The 27,500-nt window shown below is 44.8% G+C and overlaps 1 long non-coding RNA gene and 1 pseudogene across 2 annotated transcripts; both read right to left on the bottom strand.

The window, feature by feature from the left end:
• LOC131345737 (NACHT, LRR and PYD domains-containing protein 3-like) overlaps positions 1-27,500 on the bottom strand; it is a 566,556-nt pseudogene that overhangs the window by 121,166 nt on the left and 417,890 nt on the right.
• LOC131345793 (uncharacterized) lies at positions 10,956-22,968 on the bottom strand. 2 transcript variants are annotated; one of them, XR_009203532.1, is made up of 4 exons: positions 20,420-22,960; positions 15,427-20,216; positions 12,401-12,585; positions 10,956-12,038 (listed from the first exon to the last, which is right to left on the bottom strand). It is a non-coding gene; the product is annotated as an uncharacterized LOC131345793 (long non-coding RNA). The 2 variants fall into 2 exon arrangements; XR_009203531.1 differs by lacking the exon at positions 10,956-12,038 and having other exon boundaries at positions 12,045-12,585; positions 20,420-22,968.

The raw sequence follows: 27,500 nt of genomic DNA, 5'->3' as shown, positions 1-27,500 counted from the left end.
AGAATTTTACTGATAGACAGTACACATGGGTGAAGGTCTCTGATAACAGAGTTCAGCTCGGCTAGACCGAATCTATTTATCCAAACATTTCAGCAGCAGAATCATGGAGTGTTCAATTTATCCAGTTGGAATGAAAGAGCGAAGGGAGCTCTGGTGAGATCCCGATTTGCATCAGTTGCTGACATGGATGCACCAACAGCATACTTCTTTAACCTGTCACCGCACAGCATAAGCAAGTGACCTGTCTCCGTCTGCCTGATGGAAGACTGTCCTCGGACACCAGAGGAATGTGAAAGCACGCAGTGGATTTCTACTCTGCTCTATATAGGGCAGAAAACTGCGATTCAGAATGCTTTGAGCTACTGACTCAAGGTCTTCCACAGTTGGATGCAGAATCTGGAGCTGACCTGGACACTGAAATAACCCTAGAGGAACTCACAGTGGCAGTCATGCAGCTCAGATCAGGAAGCTCACCAGGCACTGATGGCCTACCATCAGCATTTTATAAACATTTCTGGAGTCTTGTGGGAGGGGACCTCCACAAAGTCTTTCAGGAAAGTTTCAGGGTTGGACGTTTACCACTTTCATGCCAGCGTGCAGTGCTGTCTCTGCTACCTAAGAAAGGGGATCTCTCACTGTTAAAGAACTGGAGACCGGTAGCACTTCTAACTACAGACTATAAGATTCTTTCAAAGTGTCTTGCAAATAGACTGAAGCACTATCTACACATTGTCATTCAGAAAGACCAAACCTACTGCATTCCTGACAGGTCAATAATGGACAACCTCTTTTTAATTCGAGATGTTGTGGACCTTTGTAACATTTCTGACATGTCTGTGGGTTTGCTTTCTCTTGATCAAGAAAAGGCTTTTGACCGTGTAGATCACTGCTACCTCTTTAAAACTATGCAGGCTTTTGGTTTTGGGAACAATTTTTTGAGTATGGTTAAATTGCTGTACACTGATGCAACATGTATGATTAAGATTGGGGGGTGGCCTGAGCCAGCCGATTGCAGTCACCAGAGGTATTAGGCAGGGATGCCCCTTATCCGGTCAGTCATTTTGCATAGCCATCGAACCATTGCTTACTCTACTTCGGGGTAAGCTAGCAGGTTTTCAAGTTCCATTGAGCTTGCAGGAGTCAGAAATTATGCTCTCTGCTTACACAGATGACCTCTTAGTGTTTGTTAAGAACAATAGGGACATCAAAGTTTTATCGGAAGCACTTGATGTTTACCAGAAGGCTTCTTCGGCTAAAGTAAACTGGAATAAGAGTGAGGCTTTATGGGCAGGTCAAGTTAATGCAGAGGGTCTCCCTCTTCTTCCAGGGAACCTGAAGTGGAATAGAGAGGGTCAAAAGATACTGGGTGTGTTTTTAGGAACAGAAGAGTACAGAAAACAGAACTGGAATGGTGTAGTGGAGAGAGTGTGCACCAAATTGTCTCGATGGAAATGGGTGCTACCCCAGCTGTCCTACAGAGGAAGAGTACTGGTGGCCAATAACCTTGTTGCCTCCATGCTCTGGCACAGCCTAAATGTGCTACAACCACCTGCTGCATTTGTACAGGAGATACAGAGAGCCTTAGTGACCTTTTTTTGGTCAGGCCAACACTGGACCAATTCAGCTGTACTCTACCTTCCTCTATAAGGCTACAGATTGCTACCAGCAACGCGGTGAGAGACAGTTGTGTACTGTTAATCACGGAGTCTTGGCTTCAACCATCTATTTCGGACTCAGCTATTGGGCTAGCAGGCTACACCGCACAGTGTCAGGACAGGACAGCGGATTCCAGTAAGAGCAGAGGAGGGGGGCTCTGTGTGTACATTAATAACAGCTGGTGTACAAACACAGTGACTGTAGACAGACACTGCTCCACGGACTTGGAGTATATTACTGTTAAATGCAGGCCCATCTATCTTCCGAGGGAGTTTACAGTAGTCATAATAACTGCTGTTTACATTCCACCGGATGCTAATGCTTGCTCGGCTATTGGACTTTTACATGGGAGTATTAGTAAACAGCAGAGCATGCATCCTGACACTGTGCTCATAGTAGGATTTCAGGGGATTTCAATCACGGTGACCTGAAAGCAGCACTCCCTAGATTCCACCAGCATGTTAAATGTGCTACTAGAGGAGCTAACACTCTGGACAAGGTCTACTCCAACACCAAGATGGGCTACAGGGTGAGACCACTTCCACACCTGGCCCAGTCTGACCACGTGTCCCTCTCAGCAGCTGCAGGACTGCTTTGACAGGACCAACTGGGAGGTGTTTGAACATAAGGACCTGGGATTGTTCACAGACAGTGTGCTGTGCTACATAAAGAACTGTACAGACACTGTCACAGTGGACAAACGCATCCGGGTTTTTTCCAACCAGAAGCCCTGGATGACCTGGGAGGTCAAGCGGCTGCTCAGAGAGAGAAACACCACTTTCAGGTCTGGAAATTGGGATCAATACAGTGCTGCCCGAGCTAACCTGAAGAGAGGCATCAGAGAGGCCAAGCTGGATTATAGGAGGAGGATTGAGGACCATCTGGACAGCATCAACAGCAGGCAGGTGTGGCAGGGAGTCCAGCATCTCATTAATTTCAGAACCAACTGAGGGTGACGCCACACTGGCAGAGGAGCTAAACCCCTTCTTTGCACGTTTTGAGGTGGAGCCACCAGAGACAGCCACGCCACACATCAAGGCCCTCAGTAGCTTAACCCTCACAGTTAACGAGAGGGAAGTTAAGCATACGCTGAGGTCCCTGAACCCAAGGAAGGCTGCTGGACCGGATGGTGTCCCTGGCCGGGTACTGAAAGACTGTGCGGATCAGCTGGCTGGAATCTTCACCAAGCTCTTCAACCAGTCGCTGGCCCTGTCCACTATCCCACCATGTCTGAAATCCTCCACCATAGTCCCATTACCAAAGAAATCTCACATCTCGAGCCTTAGTGACTACCGGCCAGTTGCACTCACACCAGTGGTAATGAAGTGCTTCGAAAAACTGGTCCGGAGTCACATTACATCATTCCTGCCACCAAGCTTCGACACTCACCAGTTTGCCTACAGGGGAAACAGATCCACAGAGGATGCCATGGCCACAGCCCTCCATGCTACACTTTCCCATCTGGAGAATCAGGGGAGCTATGTCCGGATGCTCTTTGTGGATTATAGTTCGGCGTTTAACACCATTCTTCCTGACAAACTGATGGACAAACTTAAGTACTTGGGGCTTCCACACTCCACCTGCATGTGGATTAATAGCTTTCTGTCTGATCGCAGTCAGAGGGTCAGAGTGGGCCGAGACACATCTATGGCCCTCAGCCTCAGCACCGGCTCCCCACAGGGCTGTGTTCTGAGCCCCCTGCTCTACACTCTTTACACCCACGACTGCACCCCCGCTCACTATAGCAACACCATTGTGAAGTTTGCAGATGACACTACGGTGGTGGGACTCATATCAGGAGGGGATGAGTCAGCTTATAGGGACGAGGTGGAGCGGCTCTCATGGTGGTGTAAGGAGAATAACCAGCTCCTCAACACCACAAGGAGCTGGGACCAAGGAGCTGATCATTGACTGCAGGAGGAAGAAAACGGACATTACTCCACTTTCCATCAGTAGGGACTGTGTAGAGAGGGTAGCTGACTTACAGTTTCTGGGAGTCCAGTTAGAGGAGGGCCTGACTCGGAACACAAACACCTCTGAGCTGCTGAAAAAGGCCCAGCAGAGACTCTACTTCCTTAGGGCGCTGAGGAAGAACAACATCACTCAGAGACTACTGGTGTCCTTCTGTCGGTGCTCCATAGAGAGCATCCTAACCTACTGCATTGGCGTATGCTTCACCAGCTGTACAGTGGCTCAGAGGAAAGCACTCCAGAGGGTCATGAACATGGCCCAGAAGATCGTCGGCTGCCCTCTCCCAACACTGGAAGATCTACATACTTCACACTGTATTAAGAAAGCCCAAAGCATTCTCAAAGACACATCACACCCCGGACATGATCTGTTTGAACTGTTACCATCAGGACGGCGATACAGGACAATCAGAGCCAGGACAAACAGACTAAAAAACAGTTTTTATCCAACAGCCATAACCACTCTCAATAATCAAAAAACACTGTTTTCATGAGATGTGAAACAAAATAGACAGATGGTGAATGTGACTGTGTACAATTTTCCGTACCTATTTATTTATTTTTTATCTTATTTATTTATTTTTTATATACTAATTAGTACTTTTTTAAATTGTTTGAATGTATGTATGACTGCTGCACTTTGACTGGTTGGCACTTTTAAATTTCGTTGTACATGCAAATGGTATTCTATTCTATTCTATTCTATTCTACAAGAAGGGGGTCAAGGTCTTGTGGACATTAAATCCAGGATTATGACTTTTCGGTTACAAGCGGCCCAGAGATTACTTGGGAATATACTGCAGTTTCACTCTTGAGGAGAGCAGGTGGAATGGGACTGGACAAACATCGGTTTTTAATGAAACTGCAAGAGACTGAATTATTAAGTCTAACCCCATTTTATCGGTCAATGTTGGAGGCTTGGAAGGTTCTCTCCTGCTCAAGGCCATGTGACTCACCTGCTGGCATGGGGTTAATGGAGGAGCCTCTTGAACGGCTTTCTACCTTCAAGGCTTCTGCTCTCTGCTGGTCTGCGGTCCCGTCTCTTAACCGCAGGGTACACGAAGCTGGGACACGTTGCGAGAACGGACATGTCGGTGTTGAGCGAAAGGACTGGAATCCGCTCAAGTCGCCTTTTAAACCGGCTTACAGCGGAGATATGGGGCTCACTGCTACCAGACTATAGAGACTTTCTGAGGGATCTCTCTAACTGTGTGCAGTGGAGGGAGGGCGTTTCATACGACTTCCCTGCTTTGTTCCAAGATGGCGCCGGTGAGGTCGGCTGCCATCACGACTGCTCCTACAACTTACAAACAATAAGTTTCAGTACAGTAATACCGGCTAATTCTCCATCATGGAGTACATTCGTTACAATAGAGATACTCTTATTTCTATTGGTGTACAATGTACTCACAATTCGACGTTTTTGACCCCAGATCCAAGCTGGCCAAGTGAGATCCTGAGGGAGGACAAAGGACGCGACCCGAAGCGGCGGCCCCGAGGGAAACGAGCCGGCGTCAGGAACAGGCTGAGAGCTCGTGCACACCGCACACCTCTGCCTAGCATCCTGCTTGCCAACATCCAGTCGCTGGAGAACAAGCTTGATGACCTCAGGGCCAGGGTAAAGTTCCAGAGAGACATTCGGGACTGCAATCTCCTCTGCTTCACCGAGACATGGCTGAACCCAGCGGTGCCAGACCACGCCATCCAGCTGGCCGAGTTCTTCTTCTGTCCACCGCATGGACAGAACACTGGAGTCGGGGAAGTCGAGAGGAGGCGGTGTGTGTTTAATGGTGAACAGCAGCTGGTGCAACAGCGCGAGCATTGTTCTCACACACACTCCTGCACACCCAACCTGGAACTACTGACCATCAAATGTCATCCTTTTTATCTTCCTCGGGAGTTTACATTGGTCATAGTCAGCGCCGTTTATATTCCGCCTCAGGCTGACACAGACACTGCTTTATGCGAGCTGCATGAAGCACTCATACAAACTTTTACCAACACATCAGCTGCCCCACCAGGGGCGAAAGGACACTGGACCACTGCTACAGTACAGTCTGAGACGGCTACAAGGCACAATCTCGCCCACCGTTTGGGAAATCCGACCACGCCACCATCTTCCTCATGCCAAAATATAAACAAAGGCTCAAGCAGGAAGTTCTGGCTCGGAGGGAGGTCTTACGCTGGACGGACCAATCGGTGGCCGCTCTGCAGGACGCTCTGGAGGACGCAGACTGGGACATGTTCAGGCACAGCTCTGATGAAGTCAACATGTTTACGGAAGCAGTTGTGGGATTCATCGGGAAACTAGCGGATGACACAGTTCACAAGACTATCATCAAGACTTTCCCCAATCAGAAGCCGTGGGTGGATAAATCCGTCCGCGATGCTCTGAGATCCCGCTCCGCTGCGTACAACACGGGGCTCGCCAGTGGAAACATGGAGGAGTATAAAGCTGCATCCTACAGCATGCGCAGAGTGGTGAAGGAGGCGACGCAGCGCTATGGACAGAAACTAGAGTCACAATTTCAACAGAGTGGCTCTAGGAGTCTGTGGCAGGGACTAAGGACTATGACGGACTACAAAACACCATCTTCCAGATCGGTGAATACAGACGCTTCTCTGGCAGACGAGCTAAACACCTTTTATGCTCGCTTCGAGGCTGCAGCTCAGAGCGCTAATGGCGTTAGCAGTGCTAACAGCACTACAGGCAGCACACACGAGGAGCATGCCGGAGAGGACGGCGCGTTCACAGTCTTGGAGCACGACGTGAGGAAGACATTCAGGAGAGTGAACACCAGGAAGGCAGCAGGACCAGATGGCATCACGGGTCGGGTCCTGAAGGCCTGTGCTGACCAGCTTGCTCCTGTGTTCACTGAGATTTTCAACCTCTCCCTGGAACAGTCTACAATCCCGACATGCTTCAAACGGTCCACCATTGTTCCTATCCCCAAGAAACCCCAGCCCACCTGCCTGAACGACTACCGTCCAGTGGCCCTGACCTCAGTGGTGATGAAGTGCTTCGAAAGACTCATCAGAGACTTCGTCACTTCTTCCCTACCTGACACCTTGGACCCGCTACAGATCGTGTACCGTCCCAACCGATCTACAGAGGACGCCATCGCACACCTCCATCATGTAGCCCTGAGCCATCTGGACAGCAGAAGGGGGAATTATGTCAAAATGCTGTTTGTCGACTACAGTTCAGCGTTTAACACCATAATTCCCTCCATACTCACCACTAAGTTGGAGATCCTGGGCCTTAGCCCATCCCTGTGTCGGTGGATCTCCAACTTCTTGCGAGACAGACCTCAGGCAGTATGGGTGGGCAACCAAGTCTCACCCTCACTCACCCTCAGCACTGGAGCCCCCCCAGGGTTGTGTTCTGAGCCCCCTGCTGTATTCTCTGTACACCTTTGACTGTGTGGCCACTTCCAGCTCCACCAACATCGTGAAGTTTGCGGACGATACTGTGGTGGTGGGCCTGATCTCGAATAACAATGAGACGGCCTACCTAGAGGAGATTAAAAACCTGGAGACATGGTGCCAGGTCAACAATCTCCTCCTGAATGTCAGCAAGACTAAGGAGCTGATAGTGGACTTTAGCACAAAGCAGGAGAGGAATTACCAGCCCCTCACCATCAATGGGACCCCAGTGGAGAGAGTGGACAGTTTCCGTTACCTAGGTGTTTACATCACACAGGACCTGACATGGTCCTGTCACATTAACACCCTGGTGAAGAAGGCCCGGCAGCGTCTTTATCATCTCAGACGCCTGAAGGACTTTAAACTGCCCTCAAAGGTGCAAAAGACATTCTACACCTGCACCATTGAGAGCATCCTGACGGGAAGTATCACTGCCTGGTTTGGGAACAGCACCAAACAGGACAGACAAGCTCTCCAGAGGGTGGTGTGATCAGCCGAGCGCACCATCCGCACTGAGCTTCCTGACCTGGACACCATATACAGCAATCAGTGCAGGACCAAAGCCAGGAAGATTATGAAGGACCTCAGCCATCCCAACAATGGACTCTTCTCTCTGTTGAGGTCAGGGAAACGATTCTGTTCCTTGAAGGCGAACACAGAGAGAATGAGGAGGAGCTTCTTCCCGCAAGCCATTCGGGCCCTCAACCAGAACACCTAGGATCTGGATTCTCTGTTCTTACCCCCACACAACATAACATAACATTCTACCTCAGCTGATTGTTGCACATGCTAATATTGCACTACTCTGTACACACAATAACACTCACTGTACATCTTCTCTGTACATCTTTGTGTGTGCACTGCACTGACACTTTACTCCCTGTAAAACTGGACATTATATTTTGTCACTTTGCTCCCTGTAAAACTGGACATTATATTTTGTCACTTTGCTCCCTGTAAAACTGGACATTATATTTTGTCACTTTGCTCCCTGTAAAACTGGACATTATATTTTGTCACTTTGCTCCCTGTAAAACTGGACATTATATTTTGTCACTTTGCTCCCTGTAAAACTGGACATTATATTTTGTCACTTTGCTCCCTGTAAAACTGGACATTATATTTTGTCACTTTGCTCCCTGTAAAACTGGACATTATATTTTGTCACTTTGCTCCCTGTAAAACTGGACATTATATTTTGTCACTTTGCTCCCTGTAAAACTGGACATTATATTTTGTCACTTTGCTCCCTGTAAAACTGGACATTATATTTTGTCACTTTGCTCCCTGTAAAACTGGACATTATATTTTGTCACTTTACTCCCTGTAAAATTGGACATTATATTTTGCCTCATATACACTTCTACAATAAATTTATATATTTATCTTACTTATGCACACTGTACATACTACACTCTTTTGCATCACCATTTCAATGTTGACTTTAGCAGACCTTTTATCTACATATATTCATATTCATACACTGTATCTTCTGTACATATAGAGTCTACACATATATTTATTTTATATTGTTTTATTTTTCACATATACTATACATATACTATATTGTACTATATATATATATATATTTTTTGTTTGTTTGTTTGTTTGTTTTTATACTTTTATATTTTTACACTTTTATATCTGTTACACTTTCTTTTACACATTTTCTTTCTATTCTTTCCTCTTTTATGTAAGACAGTTGTAAAAAGCATTTCACTACATGTCGTACTATGTATGATTTCGTATGTGACAAATAAAATTTGAATTTGAATTTGAATTTGAATTGAAGGTTAGTGCCACCGTGGGGGACTGGAACGAGAACCTACAACATCTCCCGTCATTCACCACACCAGAACTGGATCGTTTCAAAAGTCTAGAGAAAAAAGCGCTGTACACAACCTGTGTGAAAGTCAGCAATATACATCCCCTGAAAGAAGTTCCATCATCAAGGTGGCTTGAGTTCTTTGGCACCGACTCTTCCCCTAAAGGCTGCTGGCGGTCCCTGTATAAGCGTCCAATTGACAAAAGGACTGCTGACCTCCAGTGGAGGATTGTACAGGGGCTATAGCCACAGACAGACATCGGGTGCACCTCGATCCTACGGTTGGGGTGGGCTGTCCTTTCTGTCTCGAACCTGAGTCCCTTTTCCATCTCTTTGCACAATGCAATCGTTTACGCAACTTATTTCTAACCTTCGATGGTTCTCATGCTTAGGTGAAGTCTTTTCCCTTCAGTTGTTTATTTTTGGACCCAAGTACACCTCACAGAAGAAGACTGTTCTGACTCTGCTAAATTTTATATCTGGAACAGCAAATTTAGCTATATGGAAAACCAGGAAGAATAAGTTGACAGGACAGGGAACAGTGGATTTATCAGCCATGTTGAGGGGTTTAGTGGAGGCGCGGCGCGAAGTTGGTGGGTAAGCTCCCGGTGTTTATGAGCAGTTGGGGCATAAAGAAATTGCTGTGTACACTTCATGAGGAGACTGAGGAGTTACTATTGCTTTTCTAATTTGTGTCATGGTATTGATCTATTATTAGTGTATTTGTTGTTGATGTTGTTTTAATATTATTCATCTATTTGTGCGTTTATTTATTCATTCACTTATTTAATTTTTTTTCCTTTTCATTTGTATTTATTTATTTATTTATTTATTTATTTATTTATTTATTTATTTATTTATTTATTTTTCTTTTTTCAGTTAACTCAGATATCGATTTATTGCCTTTTTTTTCTCCCCTAACATCAATACTAAAGTGAAAGTCTTTTCCTGGCTTTATGACTGATCTAATAAAGGTGTTTTTAAAAGTCAAAACTCTCTCTCTCTCTCTCTCTCTCTCTCTCTCTGTCTTCTCTCTCTCTCATGGTGGATGAGTGATGAATTGTCCTGCAGGAAATCGTCCTCAGCTCTGAAGCTGAAGGTCTCGTTAACACATCAATTATTTACACTGCGTTTTTCAGAGTCAAGGCAAAAAACAAGCAGGGATGATGGATCAATCTCAGTCACACACATACACACACACACACACACACACACACATACACACACACACACACACACACATACATATACACACACACACACTCACACACATATACACACACATACATATACACACACACACATACATACATACACACACACACACACACACATACACAAACACATATACACACATATACATACACACAGCTGTAGTGGTGTGATATAAAGGCTGGTACCTGGATGTAAATAATTGAAATGAAAGGTTCTAACAGTCAGAGTGTCGTGTCCTTCTTGTCTGCTCCAGATGTTTCCAGATGTTTTGAGTGAAAACACACAAAGTTCATCAAGTTTCTTTCTTTCTTTCTTTCTTTCTTTCTTTCTTTCTTTCTTTCTTTCTTTCTTTCTTTCTTTCTTTCTTTCTTTCTCTCTCTCCCTTTCTTCTTCTTTTTCAGTATCATCAACTTCTTCCTCTTCTTTTTCTTTCTTCTTCTTCTTCTTCTTCTTCTTCTTCTTCTTCTTCTTCTCTTTAGCGTTCTTCTGCTCTAATCTCTGAAGTTATTGTAGTTATACTGGTCAGTGAGCTCTGAGTTCTTGGGGGTTTTCAGTAAACAGAGTGATGTTTATTTATCAGTAAAATAATGGATGTTAAACAGATTGTTGTATAAATCATGTTTTCATCTGTATTTTTCTCCTGCGGCTCACAGGATGTATGAAAACCTCGTCTCTGACTGTGTGTGTGTCTGTTCTCCTGGTCAGACCGGTTCATCAGACGTCTGACCTCTCCTTCATTAATGTCTACACTTTACAGAATTTAGAGGAAGTTCATTATCCAGAAGTTACTGACTTTCTAATGAGAACTTCTGTAGGACAACCAGATCAGGGTCTGAGAGCAGAAGCAGGTTAAAGCAAAGTGCTAACAAGAGAGTGCTAACTCACAGGGAAGGATGACTTTATTTAAAACACCCACATACAACAACAACAACAACAAAACAACAACAACAACAAAATAAAACACTACAATAAAACAGTGCTGGTTATGGAGTAATAATTGGAGAGCATGGAGCCAGAACACATGCAGATCGGGGTTATTCCACCAAATACTGATCTCTTAATGATATTTATCCAAAACATTAACACAATCTGTTTACAAATCATTATTATTATAATTATTATTATTATTTTGTTTTATTTGAGTTATTAAAGCTCTGCTAATACTGCATGATCTTGGGTTATTTTGATGTTTTTGTCATTTCCTTTAAATATACTCTCTAAATAACAATAGTTATATTCTGAATTTAGGAGAAATATTGTCAGCAGTTCACAAAAAATGAAACAAAACTCTTCATCTGACCAATACATGACCCTGGAAGAAAAAAACACAAGAAACTCATGATTTTGCAGTGGGCTCTTATTTTTTTCCAGAGCTGTATTTACAGTGTGTGTGTGTGTGTGTGTGTGTGTGTGTGTGTGAACTCCATGGTGCTGGTGTTATTTCAGGTTCTGCTCTGATATCTTCACAGTGTTAGGACTCTCCTCTCACACTGAAGCAGTGAAGTCATGTTCATGTCTTCTGACCACGTCACATGACCAAACGTATTAAACATGATCACATGACCACATGTACCTCTATTACACAGAAATCTCTCTCATTAAACTCTTCCTCAGCTCTCAGTGACACTCTGACGTCTCGTCTCTGCTGAAGTTCCTCCATTTTATTACAGAATTATTTCATGACTTCATTAATGAAGGAGAAACAGGTGTGTCCTGATGTCCTGATCTCCACTGTCTCATATTCACTCCTTCTCTTCTTTCACTTCCTACATCACTCTGCTCCTCGGATGTTTCTCACTATCTCCATCTGTCTCTCTGTCTGTCTCTCTCTCTCTGTCTGTCTCTCTCTCTCTCTCTCTCTCTCTCAGGTCAGCTGATTTTTTGCTCCAGTTGGCTTTCAGTCATGCTTTATGACTCCACAGTAACACAACAAGCTGCACTTCATTCTTACAGGAGAGAGAGAGACAGAGAGAGAGACAGAGAGAGAGAGAGAGAGAGAGAGAGAGAGATAATGGATTACTTTTAAGAAGGTTTTTATTAATATATTACATTTATTAAAGGTTTACATCAGCAAAATGATAAAGATGAAAAAGCCAGGAATTATTATTGTTATTAAAATATCATGAATTTATATAATAATAATAATAATAATAATAATAATAATAATAATAATAATAATAATAATAATAATACTGCACTGTAAACGTCACTAACACAGTGTGTGAAATGTTAATAACCCTCAGCTCTGTGTGTGAACGCTGCTCTGTCTCCAGGTTATGAGGATCATCTCAGAGACTCCCTTACTCACAGGGAGGTGTAGATGTAGACGAATATGATGACCAGGAGGTTCAGGACGGTGCATGAGATCCCAAGGATGGTCAGGATGGACTCCTCTCTGCTCTCACTCTTCTGTTTCAGAGACTCACCCTGAGGCACGGCATGATGTAGCACGTTCCTGCGGCGAGGAGAGAGCAGTCGCCTCCTAAAGCTGTTCTGCAGGAGAGGAACACTGACTATCACACACCTGTAGAGGGAGTGTTCAAATCTGATACTGATAATAACACACTACAGTATACTCTACAACATCATATCTACACTACAGCTGGAGTACTCTAACACTGTTATATTCACTATACTGCACTATACTCCAGCTATAAAGAGTATTCCTACTCCAGAGTACTGTATAGATAGAGGACTGTGATGTTTATAGCTTTATTATTATCACTGTGTGATGTGTATAGTGTAGTTTATAACACAGTATATCTACTATACCACAGGTGAACAGCTGTAATACTACGGTGGCTGAGAAGCGCAAAACACAATAACAAATCCAGAAACACAAGGACAATTCAGACCAAGAGGAAAAGGTAGGTATAGTGTGTGAATGGAATTCTTCCCTTGGACGAGACATGGGTCACTCAGGATCTACAGGAAGTCCAGCAGTAGCTGCAGCAGTAGAAAGTGGATTGGTGTGTGTATGAACACAGCTCTGCTCTTATAGCGCTCCTTACATCCTTTAATCTGGAATAGTGTGGTCTTCTGAACATTCCTGTGTTCTTCAGGTGTGTTTTTAGAGATAAACTAATCTTTACTCCATGATACACTATCAGTATATCCAACATCACACTGACCATATGAACGTCCTTCACCACAGTAGAGCTGAATGAACTCCATTTTCTTATAAAGATAAATATATACACTATTTTGCCAAAAGTATTCGCTCACCCATCCAAATAATCAGAATCAGGTGTTCCAATCACTTCCATGGCCACAGGTGTATAAAATCAAGCACCTAGGCATGCAGACTGTTTTTACAAACATTTGTGAAAGAATGGGTCGCTCTCAGGAGCTCAGTGAATTCCAGTGTGGAACTGTGATAGGATGCCACCTGTGCAACAAATCCAGTCGTGAAATTTCCTCGCTCCTAAATATTCCACAGTCAACTGTCAGCTGTATTATAAGAACGTGGAAGTGTTTGGGAACGACAGCAACTCAGCCACGAAGTGGTAGGCCACGTAAACTGACGGAGCGGGGTCAGCGGATGCTGAGGCGCATAGTGCGAAGAGGTCGCCAACTTTCTGCAGAGTCAATTGCTACAGACCTCCAAACTTCATGTGGCCTTCAGATTAGCTCAAGAACAGTGCGCAGAGAGCTTCATGGAATGGGTTTCCATGGCCGAGCCGCTGCATCCAAGTCATACATTACCAAGTGCAATGCAAAGCGTCGGATGCAGTGGTGTAAAGCACGCCGCCACTGGACTCTAGAGCAGTGGAGACGCGTTCTCTGGAGGGACGAATCGCGCTTCTCCATCTGGCAATCTGATGGACGAGTCTGGGTTTGGCGGTTGCCAGGAGAACGGTACTTGTCTGACTGCATTGTGCCAAGTGTAAAGTTTGGTGGAGGGGGGATTATGGTGTGGGGTTGTTTTTCAGGAGCTGGGCTCGGCCCCTTAGTTCCAGTGAAAGGAACTCTGAATGCTTCAGCATACCAAGACATTTTGGACAATTCCATGCTCCCAACTTTGTGGGAACAGTTTGGAGCTGGCCCCTTCCTCTTCCAACATGACTGTGCACCAGTGACCAAAGCAAGGTCCATAAAGACATGGATGACAGAGTCTGGTGTGGAGGAACTTGACTGGCCTGCACAGAGTCCTGACCTCAACCCGATAGAACACCTTTGGGATGAATTAGAGCGGAGACTGAGAGCCAGACCTTCTCATCCAACATCAGTGTGTGACCTCACAAATGCGCTTCTGGAAGAATGGTCAAAAATTCCCATAAACACACTCCTAAACCTTGTGGACAGCCTTCCCAGAAGAGTTGAAGCTGTTATAGCTGCAAAGGGTGGACCGACGTCATATTGAACCCTATGGATTAGGAATGGGATGTCACTTAACTTCATATGCGAGTCAAGGCAGGTGAGCGAATACTTTTGGCAATATAGTGTATTTTTGTTATTTTCTTTAAACAGTTTAAAGTGAAGGCAGAACTCCACACATGTACAAGAAATAACGTTAGATACACAATTTCCTACTTCCTGTATTTCCTGAGTGACAGATGTCTCGTCCAATCAGAGGGAAGAATTGCAGAAGAAATCCATTCGCAAGCTATACCTACCTTTCCCGTTTATCTGATTCATCCTTGTGTTTTTGGATTTGTTATTATGTTTTGCACCTCTCAGACACTGTAGAATACTCCATGTGCAGAAATAATTTCTACACAGACTACACACTGTATCTGCTTACACTAGGAGCAGGCTGCCATGACCCTGGACCACCAGCAGAGGGAGACAGAGAGCTGACACAGTAATTAATGGTAACCTGCTCCACCTGGGACTGACCTGTTAAAGGCTGCTTACAGCTCAAACACTCAGTCTTGGGTTCGAGTGCTTTACTGAGACTCAGCTGGTAATTTAGTAAAAACTCCTGAGTTTATCCCAGAATAAACCTTAAACAGTATTCAGTTATACTGCACTCACAGCACTGTACTATACACATAACTGTGTATATAACACCAGGGGTCTAGATATATATTTTATAATGTACTATAGTATGATATAGATGTATTAGATAGATAGATAGATAGATAGATAGATAGATAGATAGATAGATAGATAGATAGATAGATAGATAGATAGATAGTGTTCTTATAATAACTGTTATATAAATACAATAGCTGCAGTTCATTGCTCTTAATAACAATGTATAATTTAATCATAACAAACCCAGTCTGTAAGGATACACTGGAATATTTCTGCTAATATATATCATTAATTCAGTGTGTATTAAGTTAGTTCAGTTTAATACACCTGCTGATAAATGAAGAGGAAACTCACGTGTTTTTTAGGAGGAATAAACCTCCTGAACATCATCATGTCCTGCTCCAGGGGCTGCAGCTGATGGAGGTGTTGAACAGAGTGGACTGTGACACTGAACTTTACTCTGGATTTCAGTCCTTAATAACAAATAGTGAGAGATGTGTGTGTGTGTGTGTGTGTGTAAATGTTTTACTAAAACCACATGGAGAGTTTAATATCAGCCCAGTGTAACAGAATACTTTATATACTCTAGCTCTTTTCTAAAATTGTGTATATTTGTACAGACATTTCATACCTGTGTATATGTTCACACCTGACACCATGACAAATTCCTAGTACTGTAAAGTGCTCTGTGCTGACCCTTTGCTGTACCTGGCAATAAAACTTTTTCTGATTCTGATTTCTGATTCTGATAATACATGGAAATTAAAAACAAATTTACTTTAACACACACAATTTATCTGTACACAGAATTACACAAAATTAATGCAGTCAAATATTTATTTATTTATTCAAAGCCTGTTTATTGAGCTGCTTTACCTTTTCTTTTTTACATTTATTTATCCTGCTACACCATGAGGAGAGTGAGATCTGAGTTTCAGAAGTGAAGCAGAAAATCCTCAGACTTCCTGTTCATGGGGATTTGGACATATTTTCCTCACTGACCTTAACTCTGACAAATCACAGAAATTGTTCTATTTTTTGTTATTATTATTATTATTATTATTATTATTATTTTATTAAATTATTTTTTTGCTTTTGTCTTTTAGTTGTTCATTCTAATGCAAAAAGTTCCAGTAATTATTTTTAAATAAACATGTTTAGCCACTTCTCCTCTGTGAGCATCTGTTCCCTCAGTAGGTGGTATATTAAGGAGACTTCCCTGCTCTGTCCAGACATCCTGGTGGACCTGCATCCTGAATCACAGCAAAGACGTCAGAAACATCCTGAAGAGTAAACAAACCTCTGACCCGCTTCACTCTTGTTGCATCTGAAGTTGCTATAGCAACAGTGATGCACATCAGAGTACATCTACAGCACTTGTATCTTGTCGTTATTTGAATCATTTATTGTAGCTGATTTTTTCCTTCTTCCCCTCTCCGCCTGGGCGTGTCCTGAACCTCGGTCTGGGTGAGAAGCACTCCTCGGTGAGGGAGAGCGAGGCTCTGAGGACAGGGAGCTGTGAGGGAGAGCGAGGCTCTGAGGACAGGGAGCTGTGAGGGAGAGCGAGGCTCTGAGGACAGGGAGCTGTGAGGGAGAGCGAGGCTCTGAGGACAGGGAGCTGTGAGGGAGAGCGAGGCTCTGAGGACAGGACGCTGTGAGGGAGAGTGAGGCTCTGAGGACAGGACGCTGTGAGGGAGAGCGAGGCTCTGAGGACAGGACGCTGTGAGGGAGAGCGAGGCTCTGAGGACAGGACGCTGTGAGGGAGAGTGAGGCTCTGAGGACAGGACGCTGTGAGGGAGAGCGAGGCTCTGAGGACAGGACGCTGTGAGGACACGTGCTCTCGCAGCTCAGAGAGAGGACGGTCGCTAAGCAACAAGCTGAAGAGGCCGAAGTGAAGGATTGTGGTATGTGAAGTTTTCATGCTTTCTGTTTAAAGTATGATGCTTTTAAAAAAATCCAACAAAAAACGGAAATTAATTAAAGATTTAATATCGGATTACTTTAATGATATTTCTGCTTTTTCAAAACTTCCATTCAGTTAAATTTTTAATTCACTTCAGAAATTTCAATGTTGACCAAAAGTAAAGATCCCCCACAGACACACAGATTTCATTATAAAGCTCTTATTTTATAAATGCTACAAAACACACAGTGCCTCCTGCTGGACAGTTAATCTAACAGACTCTCCTGTGCAAAACCCTGCTCTTTTTTTTAACTTTATTCAGTTATTTTTCAATTTTTGAATAAAGTTGAATTGTTAAATGTTCCTGTGAGTCATGTTTAAGTCTTTTTGATGACCCTGACATGCTGCAGTAGCTCAGATCAGCCATGACAGTGGAGAGATGTTCTGTAGATGTTCACCAAAACCATCACCACCATCAACACCAACTGCACCATTACCACCAACAAGACCAACACCTCCATCAACACCACCACCACTACCACCATCAACACCAACCGGTTTTCCTGTTAGCATTTGATTTTAAAATCCTGTCATGTTGCCTTCAGACCTGCTGAAAGCTGGGTTTTGTGTAGCAGCCTTTCTGGATTAGTGAATACTTTTGAGGATCAAATCATGACAACAATCACAACGTCGGGGTAAAATCTGTGTGTGTGTGTGTGTGAGAGAGAGAGAGAGAGAGAGATTTGAGGTTTAATCCTCCTTAACTGGGTCAGTCAGAAAGCTAAAACAAAATGTACTCTGTACCACTGTTCCCTGTCCTGACATCTTCCTCACTGTCCATACAGCTAGCTTTTCTGTTCCAGTTATGAGATTTAGTAGAATCACATCACTGTTCTTCTTTACTGTATACTTCCGTCCAAAAATAATCACCTTAAACATCTTTCTGAAGTTGCATAGACGACAACATTGTATAAAAAAATGAAACAAGACTCTGGTTCAAGAAAGAAAGGGCAGCCCACCCTGACCGCAGGACCGAGGTGCACCCAATGTCTGTCTGTGGCAATTGTCCTGTGTACTATCCTCCACTGGAGGTCGGGTGTCTTTGTCAATCGGACAATTATACAGTGACCTCCAGCAGCCTTTAGGGGAGGAGTCAGAGCCAAGAACTCGATCCACCTTGTTGAACTGTCACTTCCTGCAAGACAGACCTTCATGCAGGTTATATTACGTTTTTATTTTCCTCTTCTTTTGAAATAAACCAGTTCTGGAGTGGTAAAGATAAAAGATGTGGTTCAAAAATTTCAGAAATAGAAGCTCCTCCATTAGCCACACCCCAGCAGGTGAGTCAGGTAAACATGAGCTGGAGAGAACCGTCCAAGCCTCTAACACTGCCCGATAGAACAGGATTAATCCCACTAGTTCAGCGTCTTGCAGTTTCATCATAAACAGATTCCACTTAACTCTCAAGTCCATTCCACTGTTATATACAGCAACATCTGAGCAGCTTATAGACGAAAAGTCATAATCCTAGACCAGAGGCCTCATGTATCAACGCTGCATACGCACAAAAACCTTGCGTACGCCAGCTTTCACGCTCACGGTCGGATTTACTAACAGAGAAATTAACGTGAAAATGTGTGTTCCTTCACGCCAACTTTGTGTCTGACGTACATACATTTTTCATGTTTTTTGTCCATTGGCACCTCTTAGAGGCAATAAAGTGAAGTTTCAAACATTAGACTACTAATTATTCTACAAGTCTATCGCACCAACACCTGTGAGAAACATTGCTATTAATTTTTAATTGATAAAATAGGCTAATTGACATCATATATTTCTGCAATTAAGTAAGAACATATAAAAGCATGTGCAAATTTAAAGAACCCTTAGTCTATGACAATGGCAGCGTTGGCCTTATTAGAGGACATTGCCAATGGCCGAATCTGAAGAGAACGAGTTTTTAGGGACCACAGTGATTTTCTGGACCACGATGATGACTGGCTTATCAGCTGATTCAGATTTCCAAGGACTATCCTCTTGGAGCTCTGTGCTGAGTTGGGTCCGAATTTGGAGAGACAGACAGCAAGGAGCCACACATTACCCATTACCTTACAGGTGCTGACAACACTTGGTTTCCTGGCAACTGGTTCTTTCCAAAGGGAACTGGCAGACTGCTCAGGAATAAGCCAGTCGTCTTTGAGCCGCGCAATGCCAGCTGTATGGGATGGGATCATCCGCATGTCCACCAGGTATATAAGGTTCCCATATGATGCAGTTGACCAGCCAAACATTAAAGCACAATTTGCAGCGATAGCCGGTTTTCCTAATGTAATAAAGGCGCCATCTGAAGAAGAATATGCATACATGAATCGGAAACATTTCCATTCAATAGATGTGCAAATAATATGTGATGCACAAATGCACCTAACAAATATTGTGGCAAGGTGGCCTGGGTCAACGCATGATACATACATCCTTACAAACAGCATGGTTGGGATGAGGCTCCAAGCTGGCAGGGTGCGCAATGGGTGGCTTCTTGGTGAGTGATGCATTGATGGTTCTATTTAAGTGTAGTGTTTATTTTTTTGTGCGTTTAATTATTCAACTGCCTATTACCGCGGTTATCCATTAAAGACGTGGCTGTTAACCCCCCCTCACCAACCCACAAACCGACCGAGAGCGTCAGTTGTAGAGTGGGTGATTGGGCAGCTGAAATGCCGGTGGCGCTGCCTTGATAGGACCAGGGGGATGCTGCTATCCCGCCCTAACAAGGTGTGCCGCGTCATGCTGGCCTGTGGTGTGCTGCACAATGTCGCGAACAGACACAGCATACCACTTGGTGAGGCTGTGGCACCGCCAGATGACCCCGATCCAGAACCAGTGTATGTGCAGCCCAACCAACAAGCCATTCAGGCCCGTCAACGTGTGGTTGTGGTAATATAATTGGTAAGCAGAGACAAAGTTCATTTTTTGACCAATTCCTTTAATGAGTGGCTTATGTCTGTGAGTGCATCAGTGATATTTTTCAGGTGACTATTAATTTCCCCGATGACCGTAATGATTTGCTGTTGTGACTCCAGAACAGCATTGGTCAAGACGCGGCCAGCCTGATGGGCCTCAGCACTGGGGGGCGCAACGGAAACGCCGGAGACACCGGACACACCGGACACAATAGGCACTGGCTGCTCAGGAGGCACGGACTCCTCGTGCGTGCCAGTGGACGCTCCTGCTATTGCACCATCTAAATACAAATAAACACAGGCACATGCTAACTGATTTCAGTCTGTTTCTTATTAATGGGTTCACGCATTTCCATAAATGCAATAGATACGTAGCTTATAATCTCTGGTCTACTATTGGTAAGCTTGCATGCATTTGAAAATTAAATGCAGACTGGTAAGCTATGTTTACCAAAGTTAAGCAAATAAATGAGAAATTAGTTACCTTCGGGGCATTGATGTAGTAAATCCGAGTCTCCCACAGCAGCGGATACTGTTCCAGAGAGTAAAATGTCACCCACAATAGAGGCAACTCTTTGCTCAAAAGGTGTAAGTTCATTGACCCCTGCACCACCGCCTGTTCTGTCCACACTTTGTCTGTGTGCAGCAGTTCTCCGCTTAACTTCCACCTTTATGTCAGACCATTTCTTTTTAATCTCGGGTACAGTGCGATTTTCAGATCCCACTGCGTTGACCGTGTCAGCCAAACTCTCCCACTCAGTTTTTTTTCTTTTGTTACTAATTCCAGAGGACAACGTTCCAAAGATTTTTTCCCTCGTTTCTACCTCTGATAGTAGCACCTCCAATTCATTTTCTGTAAAGTTTCGTTTCTTGCTTGCTTTTGCCATTTTCTTGCTGTTTGATTTTGCCAAAGTGGACTCATTACATATTTAAATTAATTTATTTGAGGGAGGAGACTGGGTGGGGTTTTGATGTGCACTCAATTTCAAGTTAATTGGGATGTACAAAGAGAATATGCGTGGGATTCTCCGTACACACTTTGATACACCATTTTTTTGTGTGCATACGCACATTTACAGCTTTATCCGTATGCAATGTTTTAGTATTAATTCAACGCAAGTCTTTGTACATGAGGCCCCTGGTGTGCTCAAGACTTCTTGTAGTAGAAGGTTAGCTTGTGCTGTGGAGTGACATGTACTAGATTGAAAAAATAAGCCTTTGATGTGTCTATATATGCAACTGATGCAAAGCAGGATCTCACCAGAGCTCAACTTCACTCTTAAAATTCATGTAGAACCCAGCTCCCTTTATCCCTGTAATGTCTTTGACCAAGCAGAGTCGGGTTCATTGATCAGCTCTAACGCTGAGCCAGCGGTCTTCAACTAAAACGGTCTGAGGTCCAGTAAATGAACCCTCCTCACCAGCTGAGGTCTGGACAATTAAATACCTATAAGCATGAATCAGTGCTTTTTGCCAGACTAAAGAAATAAGTGTAGATAAAATTTTTTTATTGAACAAAATATAATATGTTCTTATAAGGATGTTAACATAAGCATGTTTTTTAATAGGTACAAGTATCCTTTAATAAATAGATCTCATTTTAATGCTGATCTCTTCTGTACAAAAAATAATTAAATTCCATCAGTAACAATGTCTCACAAAAATATGAACGTGACCCTGAACATGTGTTTATTTCAACATTAACAACTTAAAAGGAGAACTAAAGAGATTTTTCTGCTTTTTCTGCAATGTGGCATGTGAAAGGCTCAACCAAGGCCACCGTTTGGACTCTACAAGCCATTCACAGATTTCATCGACAGCTTTGAAAGGATTTGGAACTCATCCAGTTTGTGAGTAACCTTGGGAAATGTATTTCTTGGAGCTGCTGTTGAAGTGTTTATGTGCATATTGTGGCCTGTTGGATGCCTGATTTTGTAAGTTTGTGGCAAGCGTGGTTGTGCATGAGCTTGTCCAAGAACAATTACCTGATGATTTGAGAGAAAATGAGCATGTTGACTGGTTTGAGTCTAAAATGGCTATATTTGAGAACTTGAATATTTGAGACATGGAAAAATGTTCAAAGGGATCCACAAACACTTGATGGACCAAATGACAGTGCTTCAGAAAGGTTCTATAAATCTCATAGTTCCGTGGCTCAATTATATCATGACCTGTGTCCTCACTGAGAATTAAAATAGCAGTTAATAAAGCAGCACAGCGTAGATGACTCTCTCATACCTGCTGACCTGCTCCTCCTCAGCCATCCTCCACCACACAACCACTCTGGTTCAAAAACCTCAGAAATCTCATATCACATTTTCTTTTCATTCACATGTATTGTCTCTACTTTATTAAATGTCTCTGAGGTTGAACACTCTTCTCTTCTTCATCAGCAAGAAACACAAACAGGCAAAAATAAAGTGTCTGAAAAATGAAAAAGTGTCAGAAACCCTTAATCTCTTAATCTCTACTGTTCCTTTAAGTCCATAAAAATGTTAAAACCTCAAATAAAAACGCATACGTTGTCTGACAACTTCACTAGGAGAACCTGGCTCTCTAACACTGGGGACTGGAATGTAAATGTGTAATGGTCATTCCTGACCTCTACTGACAAGTATATTTACTAATGTTTATTGTTGAGAATGCTAACTCACCTTAAACTACTAAGTCCAGAGAAAACAGGCTGGTGGCAGGGTCACAACCTCCTCACTGCCCTTTAAGATCAATAATGATATATTTATAGCAGCTTGACATCTGCCCAGTGGTATAAGTGATGTTGCCTCCTGCCTTTTGCTCATACTGGGCTTTTACCTCACTCCCTTACTTCAGACTGCTGAGGGAGTTTCCTGGACTTGACTGTGTTCAGGTGTGTAATGGCGGTCAGTGTTCTCACTGTTGAAAACCGCAGCAGACTCTGAGCGTTCTTGTACACACACACACACTGGTCTCGTACACGTACACACACACACACACACACACACACACTGGTCTCGTACACGTACACACACACACACACACACACACTGGTCTCGTACACGTACACACACACACACACACACTGGTCTCGTACACACACACACACACACACACACACACACACACTGGTCTCGTACACACACACACACACACACACACACTGGTCTCGTACACGTACACACACACACACACACACACACACACACACACACTGGTCTCGTACACGTACACACACACACACACACACTGGTCTCGTACACACACACACACACTGGTCTCGTACACACACACACACACACACACACACACACACACAGGTCTCGTACACGTACACACACACACACACACACACACACACTGGTCTCGTACACGTACACACACACACACACACACACACACACACACTGGTCTCGTACACACACACACACACTGGTCTCGTACACACACACACACACACACACACACAGGTCTCGTACACGTACACACACACACACACACACACACACAGGTCTCGTACACGTACACACACACACACACACAGGTCTCGTACACGTACACACACACACACACACACACACACACACACACACACAGGTCTCGTACACGTACACACACACACACACACACAGGTCTCGTACACGTACACACACACACACACACACACACACACACACAGGTCTCGTACACGTACACACACACACACACACACACACACACACACACACACACAGGTCTCGTACACGTACACACACACACACACACACACACACACACACACAGGTCTCGTACACGTACACACACACAGGTCTCGTACACGTACACACACACACACACACACACACACACACACACAGGTCTCGTACACGTACACACACACACACACACACACACACACACACACACAGGTCTCGTACACGTACACACACACACACACACACACACACACACACACACAGGTCTCGTACACGTACACACACACACACACACACACACACACACACACACAGGTCTCGTACACGTACACACACACACACACAGGTCTCGTACACGTACACACACACACACACACACACACACACAGGTCTCGTACACGTACACACACACACACACACACACACAGGTCTCGTACACGTACACACACACACACACACACACAGGTCTCGTACACGTACACACACACACACACACACACACACACACACTGGTCTCGTACACACACACACACACACACACAGGTCTCGTACACGTACACACACACACACACACACACACAGGTCTCGTACACGTACACACACACACACACACACACACACACACACACAGGTCTCGTACACGTACACGTACACGTACACACACACACACACACACACACACACACAGGTCTCGTACACACACACAGGTCTCGTACACACACACAGGTCTCGTACACGTACACACACACACACACACAGGTCTCGTACACGTACACACACACACACACACACACACAGGTCTCGTACACGTACACGTACACACACACACACAGGTCTCGTACACACACACACACACAGGTCTCGTACACGTACACACACACACACACACACACACACACACACACACACAGACAGACACACACACACACAGACACACACACTGGTCTCGTACACACACACACACACACACACACACACACACACACAGGTCTCGTACACGTACACACACACACACACACACACACACACACACAGGTCTCGTACACGTACACACACACACACACACACACACACACACACACACACAGGTCTCGTACACGTACACACACACACACACACACACACACAGGTCTCGTACACGTACACACACACACACAGGTCTCGTACACGTACACACACACACACACACACACACACAGGTCTCGTACACGTACACACACACACACACACACACACACACACACACACACACACACACAGGTCTCGTACACGTACACACACACACACACACACACACACACACACAGGTCTCGTACACGTACACACACACACACACACACACACACACACACACTGGTCTCGTACACACACACACACACAGGTCTCGTACACGTACACACACACACACACACACACACACACACACACACAGGTCTCGTACACGTACACACACACACACACACACACACACAGGTCTCGTACACACACACAGGTCTCGTACACACACACAGGTCTCGTACACGTACACACACACACACACACACACACACAGGTCTCGTACACGTACACGTACACACACACACACAGGTCTCGTACACACACACACACAGGTCTCGTACACGTACACACACACACACACACACACACACACACACAGACACACACACACACAGACACACACACACTGGTCTCGTACACACACACACACACACACACACACACACACACACTGGTCTCGTACACACACACACACACAGGTCTCGTACACGTACACACACACACACACACACTGGTCTCGTACACACACACACACACACACTGGTCTCGTACACACACACACGCACACAGGTCTCGTACACGTACACACACACACACACACACACACACACACACACAGGTCTCGTACACGTACACACACACACACACACACACACACACACAGGTCTCGTACACGTACACACACACACACAGGTCTCGTACACGTACACACACACACACACACACAGGTCTCGTACACACACACACAGGTCTCGTACACACACACACAGGTCTCGTACACGTACACACACACACACACAGGTCTCGTACACACACACACAGGTCTCGTACACGTACACACACACACACACAGGTCTCGTACACGTACACACACACACACACACAGGTCTCGTACACGTACACGTACACACACACACACACACACACACAGGTCTCGTACACACACACACACAGGTCTCGTACACGTACACACACACACACACACACACAGACACACACACTGGTCTCGTACACACACACACACAGGTCTCGTACACGTACACACACACACACACACACACACACACACACAGGTCTCGTACACGTACACACACACACACACACACACACACACAGGTCTCGTACACGTACACACACACACACACACACACACACACACACACAGGTCTCGTACACGTACACACACACACACACACACACACACACACAGGTCTCGTACACACACACAGGTCTCGTACACGTACACACACACACACACACACACAGGTCTCGTACACGTACACACACACACACACACAGGTCTCGTACACGTACACACACACACACACACACAGGTCTCGTACACGTACACGTACACACACACACACACACACACACACAGGTCTCGTACACGTACACACACACACACACACACACACAGGTCTCGTACACGTACACGTACACACACACACACACACAGGTCTCGTACACACACACACACAGGTCTCGTACACGTACACACACACACACACACACACACAGACACACACACTGGTCTCGTACACACACACACACACACACACACAGGTCTCGTACACGTACACACACACACACACACACACACACACACACACACAGGTCTCGTACACGTACACACACACACACGTCTCGTACACACACACAGGTCTCGTACACGTACACGTACACACACACACACACACACACACAGGTCTCGTACACACACACACACAGGTCTCGTACACGTACACACACACACACACACACAGACACACACACTGGTCTCGTACACGTACACACACACACACACACACACTGGTCTCGTACACACACACACACACACACACACACACACACACACACACACACTGGTCTCGTACACACACACACACACACACACACACACACACACACACACAGGTCTCGTACATGTACACACACACACACTGGTCTCGTACACACACACACACACACACACACACACACTGGTCTCATACACACACACACACACACACACACACAGGTCTCGTACACGTACACACACACACACACACACACACACACAGGTCTCGTACACGTACACACACACACACACACACACACACAGGTCTCGTACACGTACACACACACACACACACACACACACACAGGTCTCGTACACGTACACACACACACACACACACACACAGGTCTCGTACACGTACACACACACACACACACACACACACACACACAGGTCTCGTACACGTACACACACACACACACACACACACAGGTCTCGTACACACACACACACAGGTCTCGTACACGTACACACACACACACACACACACACACACACACACACACACACACTGGTCTCGTACACACACACACGCACACAGGTCTCGTACACGTACACACACACACACACACACACACACACACAGGTCTCGTACACGTACACACACACACACACACACACACAGGTCTCGTACATGTACACACACACACACTGGTCTCGTACACACACACACACACACACACACACACTGGTCTCATACACACACACACACACACACACACACAGGTCTCGTACACGTACACACACACACACACACACACACACAGGTCTCGTACACG

Source organism: Hemibagrus wyckioides, linkage group LG25, assembly GCF_019097595.1.
Source record: "Hemibagrus wyckioides isolate EC202008001 linkage group LG25, SWU_Hwy_1.0, whole genome shotgun sequence".
Taxonomy (NCBI): domain Eukaryota; kingdom Metazoa; phylum Chordata; class Actinopteri; order Siluriformes; family Bagridae; genus Hemibagrus; species Hemibagrus wyckioides.
Note: the sequence above shows the minus strand (reverse complement) of the source record. Positions and strands in the feature narration are given on the sequence as shown.